The following is a 14,281-nucleotide window of genomic DNA, read 5'->3' as shown; positions in this document are numbered from 1 at the left end:
AGCCCCCTTCCATCTCGTCTGACGTGTTCACCGCCATTTCTTCCTCAGAGCCTTGGTCTTCCTCCTCACCCTGGTTTACGCCCGACCCTGGATCTTCCTCCTGCTGGTACCGATCTTCGAGGTCCGAGGCGTCGTCTCCCACTCGACCTGCCTCATCCTCCACGGTGAGCCCGATTTCTTTGACCTTTTTCTCGGCCACTTCAGGGTTATCTTCATCAGATCCACTCCTCTCCTTCCTCTTCTTCTTCCTTTTTCTTCTCTGTGTCTCCCAAACACTAACCATAGGTTCCTCCCTCCTGGATTTTTCGGGTGCCCTGATATTCTGCAGCTCTTCGAAGAGGAACTGAATAGCCTCTTCGGGCTCCGAATCCGTACCTTGCAGCTGTGTACTGGTTCCAGCCTCCTGAGGACCAGGGCCATTGTCCGGGTGAGTATCCTCATCGTCTCGCCTCTTTGTTTTCGTCGATACTCCAGCCTGCTCCTCTCCTCCCTCTGCAACGACGGACGCAAAGGTCTTAATCTTCTTTGGACATGCCCTGTAAACGTGACCTTGTCCACCACACAGGTTACACACCATGTCCTCTCGACAGGACACTGCCGAGTGTCCGATCTGGCCACAGCGTCTACAGAGCTGCTCGACACAGTCTACCACTAGATGGCCCTCCTGTCCACATTTCCTACAGGTTTTCGGCTGCCCCGAGTAAACAAGGTAACCCCTGTTTGGCCCTATGTAAAAAGTGGCAGGAGGGTGCAGTACGCCCCCCAGTGAGGTCTTGCTGGGTCGGAACCTAGCCATATACCTTCTTTTAAAGTTCCATATTCCTTCTTCATCAAGGACCTTTTTCCCCTCACCTTGAATGTCGAGAAATCTTTTTAGAAAAATGGCAATGTCCGCTTCCGGCACATGGGGATTAAACATATGGACAGTCACGGGTCTCAATTCCCGGGCGAATAAAGGTTCAATAATAAACTTAGCCAGGGGGTCGGTCTCCTTCAAATCATTTGCCATATTCCATACTCTTTGACATTCATAATCCGTAATCAAAGTCACATCGTAGATGTTCTTTACTTGAAAATCTTGCACTCCAAGTATGTTAATTTTCTTAATACCCAGTACATCGAACAGAATCTTCCTTTCAAAATTCCTCCTTACCATCCACTCACCAGCGTCTTCCTTGTTCTTTAGCACGAAGCGCACCGTGCACCTCATCTGACCCTCACGGGACAGAGGATGCACGGCCGCTGAAAACGGAGCCCACTCACCCACCGATGCCATCTGGGAGCCCCACCTTCACCCCCTGGGCTCAACCCAGGGCGATTCCAGTGGTGGCTCTTAAACCCGGTCGCCGCAGTCCTGCTCCGATCTCCTCGTTCTGTCCGGTGGTGCCTCCTTTGGAAATCCTGCTGTAAGGTATCCCGCCTCCTCTCCTCCGCCGCTCTTCTCGTCTCCTTCCGGTAAGTCTTCCAGCCGCGGACACGCCACGCGCCTTCTGATCTTGGCCAAAAGGCCGAGAAGCGATGCCCGACGCCGGCCTTGGGCGGGCGCGCGGGCGTCCGGCTGGCGCGCAGCGGCGCAGGCCGACGCCTCGGGAGCCCGGTCCGCACGCGGCTGCCGGCCGCCCGGACTCCGCTCTCCCCCTCTCTTGCCTGCCTGCTTGCTCGCCTGCCTGCCCGCCAGTCCCGGGCGGGGGCCCTGCTCTTGGATCTCCTGTCAACGGCCCGACAACGACCGCAGCCGCAGGGGGGCGCCAGCCGGCCGGCCTCCTTAGCTTAGGCCCCTCCCACCAGCAGCAGCTGTGCCGAGCGAGCTGCAAGCGAAAGCGGACCGTCGGCACCTGCGGGCAGAGGCAAGGGGCAGCGCTCTCTCGGGAGGGACGGGGACACACACACACACAGACGCGCGCGCCTGCCCGCCTGCCGGAAAAAAAGGAAGAAAAGGTGTATATACTAAGTTTTTTGGAGGGAAACCGCCCGGCTGTCGAAAGGGGCCCGCCTGCGAGGACGGGGACACACACACACACACACAAAAGCCACGCCTGCCTCCCTGGGAAAAGGCTGAAAAAACTAAGTTTTTTGGAGGGAAAACGCACGGGAGCCGAAAAGGGGGCCGGCCTGCTTGCCCAGAGAGTCGAGACGCGGGAAAGTGCACAGAGGGAGCACGGGAACGGAGACGGGGAGGGGGAGGGGGAGAGAGAGACACACAGATGGACGAGAGACGAGACCCGAGAAGAAGGAGCTCCAGTCCACCTCGCTTGCTTGCTTGCTTGCTTGCTTGCTTGCTTGCTTGCTTGCTTGCTTGCTTGCTACGTCTGTCTTTTCACCGCTGAGAGAAGGTGGTGCACCGCTCCCGGAGGCGCTGCAATACCGGGCCGATGCGTGGAGAGGACGGAGCAAGCTCCTGATCCAGCTCCCTGTTCCAAAAATCCGTTTAATATGTGGTCCCCCGATGGGGGACGTATCAGATATTAAACTGATAAGAACAGATTTTTTTTTTTTTTTTTTTTTTTTTTTTATTATAAAAACGAACCCCAAAAATCACACACTCACTCCACCATCCAATCTACACCACTAACACCACAAAACTAAATCCTTCCACCTCTCTTTAGCTGCCGCAAAGCCCCACCTAATCACATCCCACCTGACCCGTCTCCCTATGTCTGCTTTCACCTTGGCAACCACACTAAAAGCTGAGACCTCCACTCCGTGTTTAATCAGATCATCACGAGCCTCCCACACATACAGTTTCACCAGACTTACTATTAGCCAGGCAAGGAACTTATCATCCCACTTCCCCACCTTTGGTATGCCCCTCATAAGCAACTTATAAGACAGCACAACCCCCAGGCCAACCCGTGCCATTGCACTCCCACATTGTTCCCACACTGCCTGAACAAACCCACACTCCCAAAATACGTGCCGGACTGTTTCTTCCTGAGGGCATCCCGTTCTCGGGCATTGACTCTTCTTCGCCAGCCCTCTAGCGTACATGACTGATCTAACCGAGAGCCTCTCCCACACACACAGCCAGTTAAGATCTTTTAGCTTATTGTCCAACCCCCCGGGTTGTGTCTGCAGCCATACTTCATTGGACACCCCCAAAATTGCTGCGGTCTCCTTCTTCGTCACCATGTCATACAATGACCTGTGGTTCAGGGACATCGTACCTTGACGGGCCTCCGGGTGAGCCTTCAGCCATTGAGCCGCATGTCGATAGTGCAGAGGTAAGGATTCTGCCTTTGGAGTAGTATTCCTCCATCTCGCCAAATGTCGCATTGTTGACAGAAACCACAATTGAACGAAATAGCAGCAGAGGTGCGGTGGATCATTAGCCAAGAGTACACACAAGTTTGACACAAACACACAGTCCAACTTCACCACGAAATTTGGAACTCCTCTGCCCCCTTCGGCGACTGGCCTACACATATCCGCTCTTTTTATTCTTTCGTATCCTTTCCCCCACATGAATCGAAAGATCATTCTTGTTACTTCCTTCCTTTTCCTCATTGGCAATGGAAATACTACCGCCAAATACAAGAGCAACGGCAAGATGTCCACTTTCAGGACCAGGACCTTACCTGTGTAGGTAAGCGCTCGATGTTGCCACAAACCAATCTTGCGATTCACCTCCCGCAATCTTTCCTCCCAGTTCAGCTTAGCAGAATCTGCGTTGTGAAAAAGGATTCCCAAAGTCTTCACTGGCCCAGACACCACAGTAAGACCCCCCGTCCGTTCCGGTCTGTACTTCCATACCCCAAAAAATTTGATAGTACTCTTTGCTTTATTCAATTGGGCTCCGGTCCCTGCTGAGAATTCGCCGATAATACTCAGAGCTCTTTCCAACCCTTCTTCCGAATCAAGGAACAAAGTGACGTCGTCGGCATAAGCTGCCACTTTAGCCACTTTCCCGCCACTTCCAGGAACTGTTATCCCCCTCACCGTCGTGTCTTCTCTCACTTGGTCCAGCAGGAGCTCTAGATATACAACATACAGGAGTGGGGACAAAGGACACCCCTGCCGCACTCCGCACTGCACAGGAATCCCCTCTCCCATCCACCCATTCACACACACTCTTGTCTCCACCCTTCTGTACAAGGTATGAATCCATCCCACAAATGTTCTACTCAGACCCTTTGCTTCCAGGACTCGCCATAAGACATTATGATTCACCCGGTCGAAAGCTTTGCACTGATCTAAACTCACCAACATAAGTGGTAGGTTCCGTTCTTCGACCCAGGATATAATGTCCCTGGTCAACTGCAGATTCCAACCAATATTTCGGCCTGCCACCCCACATGTCTGGTCATCCTTTACTAGAAGTGGCATCACTTCCCTTAGTCGCCTACCCAGCACTCTGGCCAAGATCTTATAATCTACACACAAGAGCTGGATAGGCCTCCAATTACTCAAATCGGCCTTATCACCCTTCTTAAAAATTAAGGTTGTGACACCAATCTTCATACTAGGTCCGAGCTCACCTTGATCCAATACCTCAGCAAAAACCTGTAACAGGACTGGCTCCAATTGCCTCCAAAATGTTCGGTAAAATTCAGCCGGCAGGCCGTCAATGCCCGGTGCTGCTCCCTTCCTTAACCCGAGCATTGCAGATCTAATTTCCGCCGCCGTCACTGTTCCCTCCAATTCTGTACTGCTCACAGATGCTTTTTGTACTCTAGACAACATTCTGTCCTGGATGTCGAGATCCGCCGCTTTTTCTGAAAAAAGAGATGAAAAAAAATCCGAAGCCCTTCTCACCATCCTTGGAGGGTCGATGGCCATGCTCCCATCTTCCATTCTGATGCTTGTAAAGGAGCTTCTTTCCTGTCGGTTCCTCACGGCCTTAAAAAACTGAGGCGTACACCGCTCATCACTCTCCAAGAAGGCTCCCTTAAGTTTAAAGAGATAGTTCCTCCCCCATCTTAACCATTTCTCCTTAAGGGTTGCTTTAATCTGAGCTGCCCTGTCCCAGTTGAAAGGGTCCCCTTGATTGGACACTATATACAAGGTTTCCAGTTCTTCCTGCAGTCTCACACAATCCTTATGTTCCAACCGACGCTTGACCCTGCAGTAGTTCCTAGAAACCACCGCAATCGTTCGCTTGCACGATTCCCACCAACAAACCGCCGACGTGAACCATCTCCTCCTCTCTTTATAATCCCTTAAGACGCTTTCAATTCGCCTCTGATATTTCTTCTCCCCTAAGATCACACAATTCAATTTCCAATAATTCACTGCAAAACAGGGGTCTCCCTCACCAAAGGCCACGGAAAGCAGTAAGTGATCCGAAAACCACATCGGGACAACTTCCCGGGCAACAACTTTCGCTCTAATTGAAACCAAGATGTAATCCAATCTCCGACAACTTCCTCTCCCATTACTCCAAGTGTAGTGCTGAAACTGGAGAAACCCATCCAACAACTTAAAGTTGGCAATCAAATTCTTGAGTGTATGCACCCCCTCACCCAAAGTGTCACCCAGATCAATATTAAAATCACCCCCAATGATTAACTCCCTATTTGTGTATAGTAAGGGCTCCAGATCCCTTAAGAAAACCCCCTGCATCCGCCTATCCGCTGGAGCATAAACACCAATGATTCTTAATTTCAATCCCTTCCGTATTCCGTCTATCATTAACAACCGCCCCGGAACCACAGAATTTACCTCCTGACAAACGAAATCAAACCCATGACACAAAATGCCCACCCCCGAAGAGTTGACTCCTCCCACACTCCACCACGAGTGTCCATGAGTCCACTCTTTTTTGAAGATTCCCACATCAGCGGGATCTTTCAAATGAACCTCCTGAAGGAAGCCTATGTCAAACCGTCTACGTGCCAAGTCTTCAAACACCGCAGCTCTTTTCTCCGGATTTCGTAGCCCTCTCACGTTAATAGTGACGACCAAGAGGTTCATGGTGGGTCCGGGGGGTTGACACCCATCTCCTCTTCCGAATTGGAGTCTGAGGAACTCAGTGCCCCAATAAGGCTGTCCGCACTTCCATCACCATAAAGACTCCGACCTTCCTCCATTTCTGTTGGGCTCTGTGCCCTTTCCTCCTCTTGGATTGGCGTCTGCACTAGGCAATTTGCATAAGGACTTCCCTCCTCTGATACGGGTAACACCGATATCTGGCCATGCAGGTCTGTTAGTCTCTCTCCCTGTCCGGGAGGCAACGTACTTGCAGAATCCTCCACTTCTTCCTGATCACTTGTATCCGAACCAGTGTTCACCATCAACTCCGTAATCTCCTCTTCTGATACCTCGCCCTGTTGTTTTCTCCCCTCCTTCTTTTTCTTCTTCCCTTCACTGGAGGTCCTTTTCCCCTCACCTGTCAGAGGCCGTTTATGTTTTTTCTTCCTTTTAACCACCGTAAACCCCTCTCTGTCTTGCACCTCCATCGCCTCTGGTCTTGTAGACGGCCCTTCTCCGGCAGCATCCAGTCCCTCTCCAACACGCTCAGCCCATCTATTCCCGCTCTCCTCACCTGCTCCCGTAATCTCACCCTCCTGCCCGTTATCCTCCCGGCCTTCCTCCTCCGCTTGCGGCTCCTCTTCATCCTTCCTCTTTCTACCCTTCCCTTCTTCCGCAGGGGTCGCTGTCTCCTCTTCGCTGTCCTCCCCAAACAGCCTGATTTCCCCCCGGAGTGCTCTGCTGTAGTCCATATTCCTGCGGTTACATTGACGATACAGATGTCCCTCTGCCCCACATAGAGAACACTCTTTGATATTACAGTTCCGGGTAGAATGATCACGGCTATGGCATTTCGAGCATTCCGTTACCTCACAATCCGCGTCCCGATGCCCAAACCCACGACATTTGCGGCAAAAAGGGGGTTGGTCTCGATAATAAAGATAACCTCGACTTGATCCAATTGCAAAGGTTGCTGGGGGGTGCTTAAAGCCATCCGGGCTTCTACCATCCGCTTGCAGTTTAACCCGGTACTGCCTGTTCCCAGCCCAGACATTGCGTCGATCCATTATTCTCCGCGGTTCTTCACACACCTCTACATATCTACTTAGGAAAGTTGTAACGTCCACATCAGACATAAAAGGATCATGCATATGTAAAATTATCCACCGTTCATCATCATTAACCAGTCCCGTACATGTATAATCCCTCAAGCCCTCTGCGTTCTCTGCGGCACGACACCTTTCCGTAACTTTCCTATGCAGGTTAGTATCCTTCAGGGACAAATCAAAATATCCATGTGTTCTATTCCCTTGTAGACATAGGATCTCGAATGCACTAAGTTTCAAAGTTTGAAACAACACCATTTCCTCAAACTGATCCCTTCCCTGCATTTCCGTTCCCGGCTTCCAGTGGAACCGTATTGTCTGTCTTAAACTAGGGGGACCCCCTTTCCTCCACTCTCCTCCAGGATCCGCCGCCATAGTGAAAAAGGTGTTTCGGCTGCCGAAGCAGCCTACTCACCGGGAGACGTCCTCTGGCAGCCAAATAATCCGCAATCCAAATCCAAATCCGGGCCCAATCCGCTTCGCAATCCAGAAATCCAGTAAACAGTCCTCCAGCCGCAATCCTCCAGTCGCAATCCTTTGGTTGTCTTCTCCCTCGGTCTCCTGGTGTATCCCCCAGCCGCGGTCAGGCCACGTACCGGGATCGCAGCCAAAAGGCCGAGAAGCGATGCCCGACGCCGGCCTTGGGCGGGCGCGCGGGCGTCCGGCTGGCGCGCAGCGGCGCAGGCCGACGCCTCGGGAGCCCGGTCCGCACGCGGCTGCCGGCCGCCCGGACTCCGCTCTCCCCCTCTCTTGCCTGCCTGCTTGCTCGCCTGCCTGCCCGCCAGTCCCGGGCGGGGGCCCTGCTCTTGGATCTCCTGTCAACGGCCCGACAACGACCGCAGCCGCAGGGGGGCGCCAGCCGGCCGGCCTCCTTAGCTTAGGCCCCTCCCACCAGCAGCAGCTGTGCCGAGCGAGCTGCAAGCGAAAGCGGACCGTCGGCACCTGCGGGCAGAGGCAAGGGGCAGCGCTCTCTCGGGAGGGACGGGGACACACACACACACAGACGCGCGCGCCTGCCCGCCTGCCGGAAAAAAAGGAAGAAAAGGTGTATATACTAAGTTTTTTGGAGGGAAACCGCCCGGCTGTCGAAAGGGGCCCGCCTGCGAGGACGGGGACACACACACACACACACAAAAGCCACGCCTGCCTCCCTGGGAAAAGGCTGAAAAAACTAAGTTTTTTGGAGGGAAAACGCACGGGAGCCGAAAAGGGGGCCGGCCTGCTTGCCCAGAGAGTCGAGACGCGGGAAAGTGCACAGAGGGAGCACGGGAACGGAGACGGGGAGGGGGAGGGGGAGAGAGAGACACACAGATGGACGAGAGACGAGACCCGAGAAGAAGGAGCTCCAGTCCACCTCGCTTGCTTGCTTGCTTGCTTGCTTGCTTGCTTGCTTGCTTGCTTGCTTGCTTGCTTGCTTGCTTGCTACGTCTGTCTTTTCACCGCTGAGAGAAGGTGGTGCACCGCTCCCGGAGGCGCTGCAATACCGGGCCGATGCGTGGAGAGGACGGAGCAAGCTCCTGATCCAGCTCCCTGTTCCAAAAATCCGTTTAATATGTGGTCCCCCGATGGGGGACGTATCAGATATTAAACTGATAAGAACAGATTTTTTTTTTTTTTTTTTTTATTATACAAAATACAAAATGAAACACCAAAACTACAAATACATAAGTCCAAAAACACAATCAAAAACAAAAACAATTACACAGCTAAATCAAAGGTATCATAATCTCATCCCTTATATAGACACAACCCACCCCAATACAATTCCCTTGCTCAAAAACAAACCCACAATTAACATGAAGCAGATATGCGTACATAAAATAAACAACTTACTTGAAAAACACAGTACATGCTTTCCAACCCCAACCCTATTTACATAATCCCGCCCCTTATGCAAATTACCTACCACCCCCAAATTCACCCAACAGTCTTATTTACAAATTACAGGAACATTAAAGGACCTAGACTATTTCCAATCCCAGATATCCACTATGGATTTCCATTTCTCCTTTGCGGCATGAAAACCCCATCTTTTTATGTCCCCTTCTACCAACCCTCTCAAATTCCATAAAAGCCTTCTATATAACCCATCTACTGTACAAACAATTCCCCTCTTGACTAACAAATTCCTGGAATTCCATAACTCAAACTTAATTAAACTAACTAGCAACCATAACACAAAGCTCTTAGCGTTTGCCCCACCTCCCACCTTCAACCCATATAACACAACTGCAGGAAGTACACAGAAAGTGGAGGACAGGCTACTAAACAAAGTTTCACATTTGTTCCAGGTCCGCTGAGCAAAATTACAGTCCCAAAACACGTGGCTGATCGACTCCACCGCATGACACCCGGCTCTAGGACACTCCTGCTGCTTTGTCAGCTTATGTTTGAACAAAACCTCACGAACTGCCAAACGACCCCAAGCGGATAGCCAGTTCAAATCCATTAGATGGTGCTGTAGCCCTCTGGGCTGGACTCGCCGCCAGACCACGTTGGGGACGCCACCTACGAGGCTGGCCTCTTCAGCTTGAGTTACTGCAGAATAGAGCCGTCTGTGGTTAAGCAGGACCTGGTGATCTTTAAGCTCAGGGTGCTGTTTCAGCCAGTGTGTCGCATGCCGATAGTGCCATGGCAGATCGTTCCCATGAGGCAAACTGTTGGACCACTGAGCCAGGGCGCGCACGTGGCTAGATAGCCAGAACCTGACAAAATACTGAAAGGGATGTGAGACTGGGGAATGCAGAGCTATACACAGGCCAGACACATATATACAGTTTAGCTTTACAGGGAAGTTGGGAACTCCCCGTCCGCCTTCTTCCACTGGGCGATACATATCGACTCTGCGCACATACTCATATTTTCCCCCCCACATGAACATAAAAACCTCCCTTACCAGATATCTGTTGAAGCGCGCAGGCATGGGATACACCGATGCTAGATAAACCAGCACAGGCAGAAACACCACTTTCAGGATCAGGACTTTACCTACAAAGGACAGCTGCTTGTTCTTCCAGTGCGTCAGCTGCAGCCTAGCCTTCTCCAGCCTCTGGGACCAATTGCACCAAGCAGCATCCTGTGCCGTGAATAACACCCCTAGAATCTTAAGGGGCCCTTGACAGATGTCCAATCCATGCGCTGGTCCCAGCTGTTCTTTCCAAGGCCCGAAGAACTTGATCTGACTTTTCCCCCTGTTTAGCTTTGCACCTGACGCGAGGGAGAAGTTCTCGAAGACGTCCAAGGCCGCCTGTAGGCTAAGGTAAGAGCTGAGAAATAAGGTAACATCGTCAGCATATAATGCCACCTTAACTCTTTTTCCTCCACTCCCAGGTACGAGGATCCCGTCAATGGATGGCTCCTTCTGGACTGCCCGCGCATAAGGTTCCATATATAGTGCAAAAAGTAATGGGGACAGGGGGCAGCCCTGACGCACACCAGACTCTTGGAGAACCAGTCCTCCCAGGTGCCCGTTCACCAGAACTCTACTGCCAACCTGTGAGTACAGTATTTTTAACCAGCCCAGCATGACAGGGCCGAATCCCATCTTCTCCATCACTTGCCAGACAAAGGTGTGTGAGACATTGTCAAAAGCTTTTTCTAGGTCCAAGCTGGCGATCAGCAACGGGACGTTCCTGTTCTCGGACCACGCTATCACATCCCGTACTAGTTGGAGGGTCCAGCTGGCACGCCGACCTCGAACCCCGCAGGTTTGGTCCCAACCGATCACATGAGCTAGGACCCCCTTCAAGCGGTTTACCAGCACTTTAGCGATCAGCTTATAGTCCACGCACAACATCTGCAGCGGCCTCCAGTTCTTAAGGTCCTTTGCAGGTCCTTTTTTATACAACAGTGTGAGGATTCCCTCCCTCATAGACTCACACATAGCCTTCCTACGAAAGATTTCCTCCGTCACCTGAAGTAAGATTGGCCCTAAGATATCCCAGAACGTCCGATAAAATTCGGCTGGTAGTCCGTCTTTACCTGGTACCTTACCAGCCTTCATGCCGAGCAGAGCGTCGCCAAGTTCCTGCAAGCTTATAGGAGCCTCCAACTGTTCTTGGGCTTTGACAGGAACCTGCGCTGTAATACCGCTCAGCAGCTTTGCACCCATGGCCTCGTCCACCGTCTTTAGGGAAAAAAGACATTGGTAAAAGTGCCTCACCACTTCCAGCATCTCCTCACTACTAGTAACTATTTTCCCCTCCGAAGTCTGAATGCCAGTCATCACACTGCGCTTCTGTCTCTGACGAATTTGCCGGAAGAAAAAACTGGAACATGTTTCGTGAGATTGTATGAACTGCACGTGGGCTCTGAACAGGTAACTCCTTGCCTTTTGCTCGTGATAAGTGCGCAGTTCAGCTTTAGCTGCTGCAATATCTTCAGGGCACACTGACATATCCTTATTACACTGGGAAAACAAGGTGTTTAATCTTTCCTGCAGCGCCCTGCCCTTCTGCCGCTCACGCTTGAGCCTTGCTCTGCCATAAATTCTGGTCTCCTTTCTAATTTTCTTTTTTAAGTGTTCCCACCAATCAATCAGGGGAGTCCCCAGATTCCTCTCCTTCCACCATGTTTGCAATTTGTACCTCATTACCTTGACATATTCGTCTTCTCTTAGGTTCTCCGTATTTAACTTCCACACCCCACGCCCAAACTGGTTCCTTAAATGTGGAAAATGGGCCTCTACTAGGGCATGGTCAGAAAAACCTACCGGCAGCACCACCACCTTCTCCACAGGTACGTCCAGTGAGGCGAATACATAATCAAGGCGCTTCACAGTACCTTGAGCGTTCCTCCACGTGGCCTCTGCTTTCTCCTTTCGGATCCGGTAGGCGCAGTCGTAAAGTCCAAACTGTGCTAGAAGAAGATTGAGCTGCTTTGCCCCTGGATCCCTCTTATCTTGGAGGTCCACGTTAAAGTCTCCTCCCATGATGATCCATTTGTTGGTAAGGCAAACAGGATAAAGTTCCTTAAAGAAATCTGCCCGTAAAGCCATCATTGCCGGGGCATACACACACACACACCGAAAGCAATTCTCACCCGAACAAATATCCAAATATAAGGCTCTCCCAGGCACTACATTCACACATTTCTCCACTATAAAATTGCGATTGCCAAATAAAACTCCAACTCCCGAGGAGTGGACACCTCCGATATTCCATCTAGAATCTCCTCTGTCCCACTCACGAGTGAACTGTATGACGTCTCTTTCATCTTTTAGATGGACTTCCTGCACCAAACAAATATCAAAAACCATGGTTTTCAGGTAAGAAAAAAAGGCCGTCCTCTTTACTAAGTTCCTTAAACCCCGAATATTTAAAGTTAATATTTTCAACATTAGGGGGCAGTAAAAAGGCTCATCAGCTCCATGTAGGCTTGACGCACTGACGCCTCCCTTTGTCCCTGCAAATATAGTTTATCTATTTTACCTCCTGATCGCGTACAGCCAACTGACACTCCTTCATGCAACCTCAGCACACGTCGGAAGTTTGACGGCCGGGGCGGGTACTGCACGTTTCCGTTCTTCCAGGCACAGGCCTCCAAAAACTGCAGCGGGACCTCCAGAATCTTCAGCACTTTGTCAGGGCGCCTTTCCACCCCCACCTCGTACATCTCCTTCAGTTCTCCCTTGTCCCTTATCCATTTCTTTACAAAGTCACCCAACAACATCTTCTTATTGGTCGCATCTATCTGGTTGCGGCCCTTTACTTCGAGGGTTGAAATCTCCTCACCAGAGTGCTCACAACGCACGACAATCCCTGCCGGAGATAGCCCTTGCTCATTGAAGGTCCTAGGCCAGACTATTTTGCTGGCCTTTTCGTCCCATTTACAGAACTTCTTGAACCTCATAGGTACCTCAGCGAATATAAAGACATCTCGTTCTTCTCTCTGCAGGGCGACGCGTGGCTGCATGTGTTCTTCTGAGGCTTCTGCCGAGGTCGGGGTCATCTCCGTTTCTGGAATGACAAAGCCTGAGGACATACCCGACTCTGCCGTAAGGGGGGGGTCACCCACACCACTTACCTCGCCCTCCGACCCTAGTGGAGTAGATTCGGCCTGGGCCAACGAATCTGTGGCCATCGACTCAAGGTATTCCATGGGATCTACACCCGATTTCTTCACCAAGGGCGGCACATCATTTTCCGCCTTTCTTTTCACAACTTTCCTGGCCTGGACGGTGTCCATGGCCTCCTCTTCATCCACTCTGTCCCCCCAGTCTGACCCTACTTCCTCCGCAGAGGGCAGGCTTGATTCCTCAGCCAACGCTCTTATATGCTCTAGCGCGGCGAGCGAGACCCCACCTTCCTCCTCTGCGCTCCCCAGGACCTCCTCAGCACTCACCGGAGCCTCCGTCTCTTCTTCGCCGCTGCGATCCTCTGCTGAGGTAAGTGCTGTTGCCGTCTGCCTGTGGTCCGTTACCTCCTGCCCTTGATCCACACCCTCAGGTTCCATCACCTCCTCGCCAGCGTCAGGGACCAGCGACGCCGGTGCCGGGCCCTCTGCTGCATCTTCTGCCTGGTGAACTGAGGTAACACTTGCTGCCGATGTGCCACCCGCCACGGCTGCGAAACTCATACCTTTCTTTGGGCACGCCCTGTAAATGTGCCCAGAGACCCCGCACAAATTACATTTCGGCTCAGCCCTGCACATGAAGGTGCTGTGCCCCACAGTATCACACCTTCGACAGACCTCCACATCACAGTCAGCAGCATAATGGCCCTTCTGCCTGCATCGTCTACACGCCAAGGGTTGATCAGGGTAGTACAGATAACCTGTATAAGTTCCAATTGAGAAGTTAGCAGGAGGGTGCAAGAGCCCATCTTCAGCACTAGGGTCCGCTCTGAAACGCACCAGAAATTTCCTTTTCCCGTTCCAGACTCTCTTCCTATCCATCTCCTTGATACCCGTGCCCTGAACGTCAACAAATCTTTTAAGAAAATTAACAATGTCTGCGTCTGGGGTAAAAGGGTTGTTCATATGGACCCATATGGGTCTCGCCTCCCGTGCAAACAAAGGTTCAAGGAAAAAATGAACAAAAGGTTCCTCCAGTCTGCGAGCAGTCAAAACAGACCAAACTTTCGTGCACTGTTCAGCAGAGTAAAGTGACAAATCAAAAATCTTTTTACCTGGAAAGTCCTGGAGGCAATAGATCTCTTCAGGCTGTAAGGACAAATGCTTGAAAAGGACTTCATCCTCGAAAGCATCCCTCTTGGCAAAATCCTTGTCAGAAGCCTCCACTCGCAGCACAAAACGCACAGTATGCCTTG

General features: G+C 51.6%; 2 non-coding genes across 2 annotated transcripts; both read right to left on the bottom strand.

The window, feature by feature from the left end:
- Positions 1-2,331: 2,331 nt before the first annotated feature.
- LOC138223435 (U2 spliceosomal RNA) lies at positions 2,332-2,526 on the bottom strand. The gene has a single exon (XR_011181867.1). It is a non-coding gene; the product is annotated as a U2 spliceosomal RNA (small nuclear RNA).
- A 5,937-nt stretch (positions 2,527-8,463) lies between these two features.
- Positions 8,464-8,659, bottom strand: LOC138223451 (U2 spliceosomal RNA). Its single transcript, XR_011181880.1, has one exon. It is a non-coding gene; the product is annotated as a U2 spliceosomal RNA (small nuclear RNA).
- Positions 8,660-14,281: the final 5,622 nt, after the last annotated feature.

Source organism: Lepisosteus oculatus, chromosome 16 (assembly GCF_040954835.1).
Source record: "Lepisosteus oculatus isolate fLepOcu1 chromosome 16, fLepOcu1.hap2, whole genome shotgun sequence".
In the NCBI taxonomy this organism is placed as follows: domain Eukaryota; kingdom Metazoa; phylum Chordata; class Actinopteri; order Semionotiformes; family Lepisosteidae; genus Lepisosteus; species Lepisosteus oculatus.
The sequence above is the reverse complement of the archived record's forward strand: the minus strand, read 5'-3'. Positions and strand labels throughout refer to the sequence as shown.